We start from the raw sequence: 13,505 nt of genomic DNA, 5'->3' as shown, positions 1-13,505 counted from the left end.
CTCGCGGCAGAGAGCCGTGTAAGGTATACAACACTGATCCACCAATTATCAGATAATCTGAATTCTCCTTGAGATAGTAATCACGGAAAATTATTGGCAGGGTATTCTAATGCGAATTCATACACTGACTTTTTTTCTTCTTCTTTTTTTTTTATAATCTTTTTTCCGATAGGCTACATACAAGAGACAACTGGCCTTTTCACTCTCTAAACCCTTTTTTTATGTTGATGCAAGTGGACTGTGTAAACCTTTGTCTTTTTTTTTGTGGAAATCGGAAGCGCAATCTGCCCTTCCCCCACGTCGCCCCACCATTAGTGGCCGCCCCTGTCCCCTCCCTGCATATACAAAGCTAGCGAGGTTACAGTGGCCCGCCCACCCAGGACCTCCCGCTTCCGGGGCCGTTAGTGGACTTAGTGTCGCTGCGCCTCCAACGGGTCCCCCTCACCCCCCTGCCAAGCCACTTGAATCGCAACTTCACTCCTCCCACAACAAAATGTAAAAGCCACTGGCAAACTTTTCACCTCCCCCGCATTGTTGGTTTGTGAAACCTCAATGCAACATCAGGCATTTTTAGGCCGCAAGTATAGTTTCAAAAACGGCCTCGAAAATTCAAAAAAGGCCCGCAAAAAATCCTGGTGGGGACTTGTTAGCTTTTATGCTTATAGCTGCTGGAGCGCTATTTTATTTTTATGAAGCGTTGTAGAGCCCCCAATTGTGCTCCACTCGGGTTTTAAAGAAAAAAAACTCATACTTTAAAAAAGTCTTATTATTTAAACACGAGTACTCGTGCTTTACACGGACACAGAAATTATCCACACTGCGGACTTCCCACTGTGCAACATTCCTACTACAGTTTTATAGTAGCAGCAAGCTATCTACATGGCAGTGACCCACGGTGCAATTGAACGGCTTAACCGTTTACTAACAACACCATTATGCCATACACTTTAGCATGGATATTCAAAAATAATCTACCATTAAAATAATAGCAAACTTACGTTCGGGAGCCAAAGTCAACAGGCAGGCATAACCGCTTCCAAAACAACGGGACTGTCCATGGATGAGCACCACTGACCTCCTCCCGCGGCTACCTATAATGCAATCATTGTCACTCAAACGGATGATGCAAGAATTATCCCGGGACACATCGCCCTCCGCCAAAGTCAGGTTGACATACATACTATCATTCAGCTGGACTCAATTGTTTAATTTACATTTATTTGTAGTTGAACATTTTCACTAGAAACATTCATAAAGAAATTTTGAGTGTGCCTGACTCTGGCCCCGTTGTCCCCATACATTATTACTGACACTGCTCAGCAAATTCAGTACTAGAAAAGAAATTTTGAGAGTGACGAGTGGGCTGTTGCTGGGGGTCTGTATTCAAAAAGCACACCTCAAACAGTCATTTTTAACATGTTTATTTAGACACAGGAGCAGCTAGCGCTTACGTGCTAGCAATTACAGTTAGCATTTTTACCTAGCAGTTAGCATTAGCATGTTAGCATTAGCATGTTAACGATGATGGACTAGCAGTTAGCATTAGCATGTTAGCATTAACATGTTAGCGCTGATGGGCTAGCAGTTAGCATTATCATGTTAGCATTAGCATGTTAACATTATCATGTTAACGCTGATGCGCTAGCAGTTTGCATTAGCATGTTAACATTAGCATGTTAGCATTAGCATGGTAACGCTGATGCTCTAGCAGTTACCATTAGCATGTTAACATTAGCATGTTAACATTAGCAAATGTTAACATTAGCATGTTAACATTAGCATGTTAACGCTGATGCGCTAGCAATTACCATTAGCATGATAACATTAACATGTTAACATTAGCATGTTAACGCTGATGCACTAGCAATTAACATTACCATGTTAACATTAGCATGTATTTAATTCCTAGTGGCTAATGGTAATTATCATTAGCATGTTAACGAGCTAGCTGCTCTGCTGTCTCTGTCTGCCATTTTAGACAGACAAGTTCAAATTAAGTGCCAAGAACTACTAAAATGGCTGCCGCTCGGCTTCTGGTGGCCCCTCCCCCTCTCTCCTTCAAGCAGCCTGAGGTTGCCAAGCAACCAGGACCAACTGTAATCAGGGGAGAAGTTTGCACCTGTTAGAATGTCAGTTAGAGACTGAGAGAAAATGGTGAGGACTGCTCTCGAAAAGGAAGGACTTCTGACCAAACCGTATTTCCAATCATTGAACCGACATAACTGGGGGCATCACGTGCCCTTCCTGATCGTTTTACATATTCGTTTTGTGTCGATAAATGAAGAAATGTGCCCTCAGGAGCAAGAGAGAGAAACGTTACTTCTGCCTTCCTTAAGAAAATTACCCTCCTTTTTAACATGGGAGTGAATGAGGCTGTGGAGGGGAGTAGTCGATCAATTAACCTGTATGGAGCCAAAACTATAAAAGAGACAGCTTCAACAGTGTATCACTGCGATCACCTCGAATTTTCCTACATTTGAGGGATAATCATGTCTGTAGCTGGGCATTTGAGGCCACGGTAGTCAAATACGTTTTATTTTTTCACTGATTTTTCTCCCTGCTCCTCACTCTAGCTGATGATGTCATCCACTCTAGCACAAACATTCCGCCACATACACACCCATTATAAACCCAGAAATTTGACTAAAAACCTGCTCAACTTTGAACCTTGATAGTTTAAAAACGGTAAAAGCTGTCGATGAGTGTAGTGAATCCCTGAAGAGAAGGCAAGTATAGCTACGTTTTAAAGTTTAAATAAAGTCTCTCGGTGAAAGTATGCCAGAGCAGTTCATTGTTGAAAATATCTGTTGAAATGTATTTTTTTTCGGGCCTCCCCATTCATTCCCTATGGGAAATTTTTCGCAATAAATTCGCAATAAATTCGCGAAAAACATGCGAAACTCTTAGAAAAGTCAAAGCCATCGATTCCCGGCCGAGCCGGCGTTTGATACCCGTTTTGTGTATTGGCGACAAAAACTCTGGGAGGAGAAGCGAACCGAAAAAAACACGGAAGAAACGGAAGACGAATAATAAGAATAAGCCCGAGAGATAATAAAGAGTGTGCTCCTTCAGGCACACTCAATAATAATAAGCGCGGTGGATAACATATAGTGTGCGCCTTGCACGCACACTCAATAAGCGCGGTGGATAACATATAGTGTGCGCCTTGCACGCACACTCAATAATAATAAGCGCGGTGGATAACATATAGTGTGCGCCTTGCACGCACACTCAATAAGCGCGGTGGATAACATATAGTGTGCGCCTTGCACGCACACTCAATAAGCGCGGTGGATAATATATAGTGTGCGCCTTGCACGCACACTCAATAATAATAATAAGAAGAATAAGCGCGGTGGATAACATATAGTGTGTGCTTTCATGCACACTCAATAATAAGCGCGGTGGATAACATATAGTGTGTGCCTTGCACGCACACTCAATAATAATAAGCACGGTGGATAACATATAGTGTGCGCCTTGCACGCACACTCAATGAGCGCCTACGGAGCCAAAACTATATGTCCGACAGCTTTGGCAGGCGAATGTGAGTGATACAACAAATTTTGCTAGGTTTCTATGTATAAATCGTGTCTGTAGTGGGGCATTTGAGGCCACGGTAGTCAATCCGTTTATTTTTTCACTGATTTTTCTCCCTGCTCCTCACTCTAGCTGATGATGTCATCCACTCTAGCACAAACATTCCGCCACATACACACCCATTATAAACCCAGAAATTTGACTAAAAACCTGCTCAACTTTGAGCCTTGATAGTTTAAAAACGGTAAAAGCTGTCGATGAGTGTAGTGAATCCCTGAAGATAAGGTAAGCATACCTACGTTTTAAAGTTCAAACGAAGTCTCTCGGTGAAAGTATGCCAGAGCAGTTCATTGTTGAAAATGTCTGTTGAAATGTATTTTTTTTCGGGCCTCCCCATTCATTCCCTATGGGAAATTTTTCGCAATAAATTCGCAATAAATTTGCGAAAAACATGCGAAACTCTTAGAAAAGTCATAGCAATCGATTCCCGGCCGAGCCGCTCGTTTTGATACCCGTTTTGTGTATGTGCGACAAAAACTCTGGGGAGGAGTAGCGTGACAAAAAAAGGGCGTAAGAATAAAAAGAATAACGCGTGGGTATTTCTTTAGAAATGTTTCTAGTTGAAAATGTTTCAACTACAAAATAAATGCTAAATTAAAAATTGAAGTCCAGCTGAATGAATAGTGTATGTCAACCTGACTTTGGAGGCAGTGTCGGGATAAAATGCTTGCATCATCACGTTTGAGTGAAATGCATTATAGGTAGCCGCGGGAGGAGGTCATGTGCTGCTCAGTCCATGGACAGTCGTGTGTTTTGGAAGCGGTTATGCCTGCCTGTTGACTTTGGCTCCGAACGGTAAGTTTGATATTTTAATGGTAGATATTTTTTAATATCATGCTAAAGGTAGGCTATAATGGTGTTAGATAAACGTTAGCCGTTCAATGACCGTGTGTCACTGCAATTAAATTAGCTTGCTGCTACTAAAACTGTATAGGCAATGTTAGCAAGTTGGCAAGTCGCATGTGATAATTTCTGTGTCGTGTAACTCACTGAGTTTGTTAAAAATAGACTTTTCTTAAAGTATGATTTTTTTTTCTTAAACCCGAGTGGAGCCCAATTTGGGCTCTACCAACGCCTCATAAAATAAATAGCGTCCAGCAGCATATTAAGCTCATACAAGCTAACCAGTCCCACCAGGATTTTGCGGGCCTTTTTTGAATTTTTCAGGCCTTTTTTGAAATACTTGCGGCCTAAAAATGCCTGATGTTGCATGAGGTTTTCAAAAAAAAAAATGCGGTGAAAGTTGCAGTGCTTTTTACATTTTTGTTGTGGGAGGAAGTGAAAGTTGCGATTCAACTGTCTTGCAGGGGGGTGAGGGGGGCCCGGTGAGGGCGCAGCGACACTAAGTCCACGGCCCCGGGAAGCGGCGAGGTCTGGGTGGGCGGGCACTGTAAACCTCGCGGCAGGAGCCGTGTAAGGTAATACACTGATCCAACCACATTTCAGATAATCTGAATTCTCTTTGAGTAGTAATAACTGGAAATTTTGGCAGGGGTATTCTAATGGAATTCATAACTGACTTTTTTTCTTCTTCTTTTTTTTTGTATAATCTTTTTTCCATAGGTCTACAATGATGACAACTGTGCCTTTTTCTTCTACCCTTTTTTTATGTTGAATGAAGTGGACTTGTAAACTTTGTACTTTTTTTTTGTGGAAATCGTAAGAGAATCATTGAACATTACCAAAGTAGCCACAGACATTATGGAAGAAACTGTCCACTACCCTGCATATACAAAGACTGTGCACAGTATTTCAGATCTAAAAAATCCTTGCAGGTCCACTTGAGAGATCATCGGCTCATAGAATGGAGTAGTGGACTAGTTGGCTTTAAAGTAAAATGCTTGTTGTGTGACTTTGAAGATGCTGTCAGCCTAAAACAATATATTGCTCATCTTTGGAAGCACCTGAGGAATAGGGAGACTGTCACCTGTCCTTTTAATTACTGTCTTTTCAAATCAAACGTTTTCTCTAGTTTTACATCACATAAATCTCGTTGTCACCCACATTGTACTTTAAAAGACTTTAAGAAGGAGATCACTGTACAAGAATGTGAATTGTCAGAAAGTGAAACAGCTGAATCAGAGTCCCATGGCACTGAAAACGATTTTCATGTACCACTTGACGATAATTCTGATAATGAACCAGAGTACCATGACACCACTGACAAAATTCAGGAAAGGCTTGCATCATTACTTCTGCGAATGCAAGCAGTCCTTCATGTTTCCAAATTTGCCATTTAAGAAATAGTCAGTGAATTTCATGACATTGGTGTTTTGATTGGTGAATTAAATGAGTATACAGTAAAAAAGGTCTTAAGGCAGCACAGTTGTAACATTGATGAAAACACTGTAACTTTGGTAACAGAAGCCTTCCACAGCATCAATCCACTCAGCTCCATTTCCCAGAGGGGGTGTCTAGGATCAGATCAAAAAAGGTTGTCCTATTTCAAAGAAAAATTTGGTGTCATAGACCCTGTTGAGTATGTTTTAGACTTGCCATTAAAGAAAACCTTTGTTTATGTCCCAGTTCTTAAAACACTGCAAAAATTGTTAAATCGGGGTGATGTCATTGATAAAGTTTCAAAAGATACAGAATCACTACCTGGTCAGTACAAGACAACATTTGATGGATCATATTTCAAAGAGAACCCATTACTGACTGGGGAAGATCAGACAATTTCTTTAGGTCTGTATATTGACGATTTCGAGGTCTGTAAGCCTTTAGGCACCTCGAGAAAAAAACACAAGTTGTGCGCAATATACTGGGTAATAGCAAATTTATGTTAAATACAGAACATCCTTGTCTAGTATATATCTTGCTCTTTTGTGTAAAAGTGTTGACACTAAAACATTTGGATTTGACAGGCTTGTAGAACCACTTTTGAGGGATCTTCAACTGCTGGAAAACGAAGGGATCTACATTAGCAGGTTAGGAACCAGTATTAGAGGTACAGGTACAGTGTTGTATGTATCATCTGATAATTTGGGAGCACATGCATTTTCTGGTTTTCAAGAGTCCTTTAATGTTGATAAGTTTTATCGTTTTTGTTCAGCCAGTCGTAGCAACATTCAAAGTTGTTCAGTGCAAAGAAATTCATTTTTATTGAGAACCAAAGAGTCCTTCAATGAGAATCTTTCCAGGCTGATGGAGATTGAGCACTTGAAAAGTGTTGAAGGAGTGAAACGAGACTGTGTATTGAACAAATTATCTTACTTTCATTGTATAACAGGATTTCTGCCTGACTTTTTACATGACCTCCTAGAAGGCATTGTTCCTTTTGAAATCTGTTTGTATTTGAAAAAATTAATTGGACAAAAGTACTTTACATTGGATTATTTGAACACTGCCATACAGTGCTTCCCCTATAAATTTTCTGACAGAGTTAACCGTCCACAGAGAATTCCAGAAAAAGCACTTGTGAGTGAAACTATCGGAGGCAACGGCCATGAGAATTGGACTCTTTTGAGGTTTTTGCCTCTGCTCATAGGTGATGTTGTTCCTGAAGATGATGACGCATGGTCTGTAATTCTCAAACTTAAAGACACTGTGGAAATTTTGGCATTCTCCAGTTTTACGGATGAAAGCTTGTGTTACCTTGATGCCAAAATAAGTGAGCACAGAAAACTGTTACTGACTGTGTTTCCGGGGCTAAACATAGCTTTTTCAAGAAAGTGGTTCGTGATGTTAACAATTTCAAAAACATTCTATTGACTCTGTCCCTCAGACATGAGCTTATGTTGGCATACTACTTGGACATGCCCAACCTTTTCAAACCAACAGTGGAAGTACAAGGAACCTCAAATGTTTCCTTTGACATTTTGGCTGCCTCTGTCAAGCAAGTGATTGAGAAGAAATGTAGAACTCTGAGCAGTGTATCTCTGGCCACAACTACATACATGGAACAAGATACACCAAGGGAATGTTCGTGTCAGTGGGCAGCACAAGTGGACTTCCTGATTTTTGTAAAATTGTCCATGTGTTGCTTGTGTGCAACAAGCTATTCTTTGTTCTTGAACCTTTCTCAGCTTGGTATTTGGAACACCTGAGATGTTACGAAGTTGTTAAGAGAGACTCTGCTCAAATGATGGTAGCCGAACCTGAAGACCTGAACCACTACATTCCATTGTCAGCGTACACTGTCCAGGGCCGAGTTGTGGTGTCACCAAAGGCGTTTCTTGTTCATTAAGGTATTTTTGCACCACATTTGCCACTTGTGCACCAAAGTTTTAAGTTTGTTAAAAATGTAATTTCTATTTTTTCACAGTTGGAGTTTTGAGCATCGGGTTTGGAGCATCAGTTTTGGAGCCGGAGCATCATCTTACAGCATTTCATCTGTACCGATAAAGGTATGAGTTTGTTACAGTTCAGTAATTGAAATTCATGGAATGACATACACCTGGGGCACACACCAAAACACAATACCTCCAGATGGCTGTGCATACTGACCCAGGTGTCCTGAAGCGATATAGTCCAGAGTTTACCCGAAACTGTGACATTTATATTATATTTTATTTTACAGACTAAACAGTCTTGCTCATGGATTTTTTTCTTTTCATTTTCAGACAGTTTCATCACGCTGCTGCGCATCATCCTGTGTGAAAATGACATTAGGAAGCTTACCATCGACGACTTGCCTGAGACTATTGATGACTTCTGCTCAATCCTGAAGATGAAATTGGGACTGGAGGGGGACCTTGTGATTCAGTATAAAGACCCCGAATTTGATAATGAACTGTGTAATTTAAGTAGCATGTCTTGCATGCAGAGCTTCCTAAAGATAAAGCAACTTTGAAAGTGCACACCAAGTCTTCTGAATCATACCACACAGATTCAACGCTGGACACAGCAAGCCTGTCATCTTCCCTTGAGGACTCCCCCAGTGGTACCCAAACTCGTCAGCTGCCTCAACCATTTGTCATTCCTGCCTTTTCATTTGATGTTGAGTTGAAACTGAGGCAAGGAAATTAAGCCTTCCACAGAGATGGGACCCTTCTTGACATTTCAAAAGACATGAAATCAGACATCTTGGACAAGTTGGCAGAAGCCATCTATGCTCACAATCCCTATCCATCACGTGATGAGTATGATTATGTGGCTCAAGCTCTCATCCAAAAACATCCTTGTTTGAAGGAACCAGGGTCTGTCAGTGAGTGGTATTGCTGGAAGTTCAGTTTAAAGTTCAAAATGGGCAACTTCCGGCAGAAGATGCGAGTGGCGGGATCCTCTGAGCTCAGAGTCAATGCACGTGCCTCAGAAAGCGCAAAAAGACTGAAGAGGGCCAGAAAATCGGAAGTGAACTTCCTGCCAGATTTTCCAGAAGGGAAAACCCAAAGTGTCCTTGACAAAGAGAGATTGGCCATGATCAGTGAGATGAAGAAAAGAAAGGTTGACTGGAAGCAAATTGGTGAAATGATGAGTGGCACATTCGCTCTACAAAGGAAGGAGATTGTTGAAGATGAACCCCTTGTGGCACAAGTCAAAGACAGGTGGCCAGCCTTGTTCTCTGAACGGCAGGTAAAGTGTTTTTGAGTGTTTTTCTCAAATTTTGCTCTTAAAGGGATAGATGGATTATTTGAAGTGTGGTTGTATGAAATATGTATCCATAGTCACTGTGTTGCATACAGTACTGTGCTGGTATCAGAAGCCACTTTACCTTTGTGTGACTTGTGTGTTTTCCCATCAGAAAAGGCCGTCTGGTGGCAAGGTGAAGTGTTTTTTTTTTGTGTTTTTTTATGGTGTTACTTTTGAACTCTTTCAGGACCTCACATTCACACAGAAGAAGGTACTTGATAGTGTCTATTATCGTAATCTGGAGAAAAAAAACAGTTTTGACAAGTTAACTCGTGAACGGTCCTAAACGTTGGGCACTCTGTGACGAGTTACTTGTCAAAGGTCCTGAAAGAGTTTAAACTTAAAGTGTTTAGATTGAGAACTAATTAAAAGCATACTTTTTGACTGTTGTTTTTTAATTGTTTATTTTTATCCACATCCACAGATTGAAGCAGAATTTGCTCACCTTACATCAGTTGACCTGAAGGGCTGGACCAGTATATGACAAGGTTTCTGGAGCTGTACAAAGGAAAGAGTGGCATAGTGGACCTAGCCAGGCTGACGAGATGTCTCGATGATAAGGTAAGTGTAAAGGAATGATTTTTTTTCATCAGTGCCTCTCACACTTGTTAGCATCTTCCACATCATATTTGTGAAACTTTCTAACTGAAAGATACCCTGGGTGTGTTGAACCTGCTTCGTAGTGCAGGCCCCTAGATGTCAAAGAATGAAGCAAACACTAATATGCACAGTGGATCATTAAAGTCTTACAGTAATACATTTGATTTTAAAAATGTGAGGCTTGTCTTGATGTCTTGTTTTTACTTGTGAGGTCTTAAATAACTGTTTACAAGCAGATACAAATACCAGTTGTTGAGGAGTACAGTTTTTTTCTTTTTGAACAGAGCTCCATACACCACAAGAGGACAGTTCTTCTGCTGGGCCTTCCTCACTTTCTCAAGGAGGATCCCTCCAGTTTTTTGAAGACTGTCGAGGCAAGCATGTTTAATTTCTTTATTGCAGTGGTAAAGGATAAGTTGAGTTAAAATGTGTTGTTGTGCCTGCATAGTGATACCTACTAAAATATTTGTAATAAACATGTGCTTTCTGTAGGTGTTAGACAAAAATAAGCATGCTTTGCTTTTAAAAAAGCAAAAACAAACAAAAAGAAAAACACTGACTCCTGAGCTGGTGGCAATGAGAAATTTAAATGAATTTTCCTGAAAATCAGTGGCAAACACCACACTCCATTCCTTTACAAAAATGCCTAAAAAAAGATCTGTCCAGCTTAGATCGTCAAATTCAAGTTTATTCACCAAGTTTGGCCTAAATCAGCAAATGGAACATTTTGTTCAGTGGCCCTTTTAGTTGGGTGATGATTGTTATTAACATGTCTCAAATGGTAATCTTGTTTTTGTTTTTTGTAGATATCAACATGTATACATTGCTAACAGAACAAGTAAAGATGGTAATTTTCTGCCTACTTTGAAATCTTGTGTAGGCCACAGATGATGAGGAGACGTTCACATGGGGAATGAAAGTTGGTGTGTTCATGGTGAAGGATGGAGAAGACATCACTGACACAGCAGTGGTCCTTGAGGAAGCAGTGATCATGAACAATCAGCATGACCTCCCACGTGCGATTGCCTTGCTGATGGGTCTTCTTTTTTCTCTGAACATAGACTATCCAAATAAACTAAAGTACACGTTCGAAATGATTCAAAAGGTCCTGATGAACATAGGTGGGGGACAGTGTTCCTCACTTGTACATGGGTTATGTAACATGCTGCTGCGGAAAACCATCTGAGATGGTATCAGAACTCATCTCATGCCTGAATGTTAAAACTTAGTTTTTCATGTCAAGTTCTTATTTTGTCTATCATAGGTTTTGCTAACGCAAATATTCCAATTTCACTTAAATTCGCATTGTAGTAATTGTAATTATTTAGCGCTCAAAGGAGACGCTCCTGTGTACTCCGTCCACACACTCGGACATTTCTTCCATTTCACAGATGTTCCGTTTAGACATGTTTACTATTTAGACCTTGTCAGGCCGCAGAGGACACTTAAATGGCATGCTGTTCCATTTACCAGTGCGGAATATGAGGTTACAATGGGGACAGATGAACAGAAAAAGAAAATGAGTCATTCCACATTTCAGATCTACTCTGAAACTGTTGGACCTCCAACATTTAATTAAGATGACCAGGTTCAACTGTTGCATCCTTTCCCACAACCTGTTGTACGAAGAGCTGTGTTTTTAAGTGTGTTATTGTTTCTGTGTCCCAAGGTTTTTCGGGAGGGGCGCGGGGAAAAGTGAAAATCCGAAGTACTGTTTTTTGACTTTTGTGACAAACCATTTTCATATTCAGTAGTCCCATGTAGAGGCTCAACTGTTACTTACCCACAGTCCTTTGCTTCCTCATTTACTGCCCCTCTGAGTAAATGCCCAGTTCTCCAGCTGTGTATTGTAACTTCACACTTTGTTGTCTTGAAATGTATCATCCACATCCGTTCCCTGTGCTTGATGTCAAGGCAGAGGGGGGCAGGGGGTTGGACGAACACACTTGATTAAAAGTGTTCACTTCTCGTTCATCCATAACGCCTGTTCTTGGGTTGGCAATGTCATGCAATGTCATGCACCAATAAATGCTCATCTTGTTGCATGTTAATTGTTGTTTGTCATATTTCTCTTAAGTCAATTACATCTATTGTACTAAAAAAAAGTTTTTCCAACAGGCAACATTAGTTATGTTAAAATGGAAATTTAAGTTCCAAGAAATCTTGGATATGTTAAATAGATTAATTAATTTAATTTAAATGACCTGACACTTTTAATTAAGATAAAATAGATTTGCAAATTAAAATAACAACCCTAAACAGTTCAGTCAATTAAGTCCAAGTCAACTTAACTGAAAAAAAAAGTTTACTCAACTTAATACTTTAATTAAGCTAAAATACATTTACAAGTTCAGACAACTACCTTAAGTAGTTCAACCAACTAACAAATCCAATTCAACTTAACCGAAAACAAAAGGTTTACACAACTGACCATTTTAAGTGAACTGAGATAGATTTGCAGGTTCAAACAACTACCTGAAGGAGTTAAGTCAATTCTGAAACCTAAATCAACTAAACTAATGCAGATGTTTACACAAGGAATATTTAATGAAGATGACAAATAATTATTTTTCACTTGACTTAGATTTTGAAGGCAGCCCTTTCACTCATATTTTTAAGTTGAAACGACATGTTACAATTTACAGTGTATGAATCTCTGAATAAATTCTGGTACTGACTCTCTTGCTTCTTGAATGCAGTGAATTACCTTTAAAAAGTCAGTACGTGGAAATGGACCAGTGTACATTGCATTGCATTTTTTGCTTCAACATTTAACCAATCAGTCAAGGTTTTGTTTGGGGGTCACTGGCCACCCTCAACAGCTTCAGGGAAAACAAACTCATCTTTACACATGATCCATTTGGTTTTGTATGTAAATCGGACCAATTGTTGAACATCAGGTATCAGACTATAAACCGTACATACTTGTTCTAGCCAAATCCAATATTCATCTGGGCTTGTAATTGGATTGGGAGCTCTGCTTGTCATATCTATGATTTCAGAATGAGTCCATGGTTTACAGACTGCTGTGCTGCCAATCATTATTTTAGGAGCATTTATTGGAGAAGCTTGTGATTCTTCTGAGATAGGGGTCTCTGATGTTATTTTTCTGTGGGTTTCTGTAACTCTGCTACTCCTAGTCAGATACCCTCTCATTGTGCCTCTCCCTCGTCTCGTGTCTGTTTCAGAAACAGCCTGCTTTGTTTTTGGTTTCACAGCCTGGACCTCCTCGTCACTAAGGTCTGTGTTAGGCTCCTCCTCTCTGGGCCTGGCTCGTTCTCCTTCCGAGTCTGATTCACTCGACTGTCTGCTCTCTTCCTTCTCCTGTCTCTGTCTGACCTTGACTAGTTTTTCTAAGTCTGCCGTCTCTCTGTCCCTCTCATCTTTATCTCTCTTTTCTTGCCTGATTCTCTCTTTTTCTCTGAGCTGTCTCTCCATCTCTTCCTGTTGCTTTCTCGCCCTATTTTCGGCTGCCTGAGCCTGCCTTGCCCTCTCTTCAGCGGCCTGTCTCTGTCTGTTCCTTTGTTCAGTGGCCTTTCTGACCCTTTCTTCTTCTACTGCAGCTGCTATTAGGATAAACTCATCATCTGCTTTAGTTTGTGATGTGCTTGGTTGTTCATCTATCTCAGCATTGCAAGAGGGCCTTGTATTTGAAAGTTGCAGAAAGACGGAGATCGCTTTTTCATTGTTTTGTTGTTCCGGCAATGTTATCCCGATCTCGGCTAAAATATTCA

Source organism: Larimichthys crocea, chromosome XIV, assembly GCF_000972845.2.
Source record: "Larimichthys crocea isolate SSNF chromosome XIV, L_crocea_2.0, whole genome shotgun sequence".
In the NCBI taxonomy this organism is placed as follows: Eukaryota; Metazoa; Chordata; class Actinopteri; family Sciaenidae; genus Larimichthys; species Larimichthys crocea.
Note: the sequence above shows the minus strand (reverse complement) of the source record.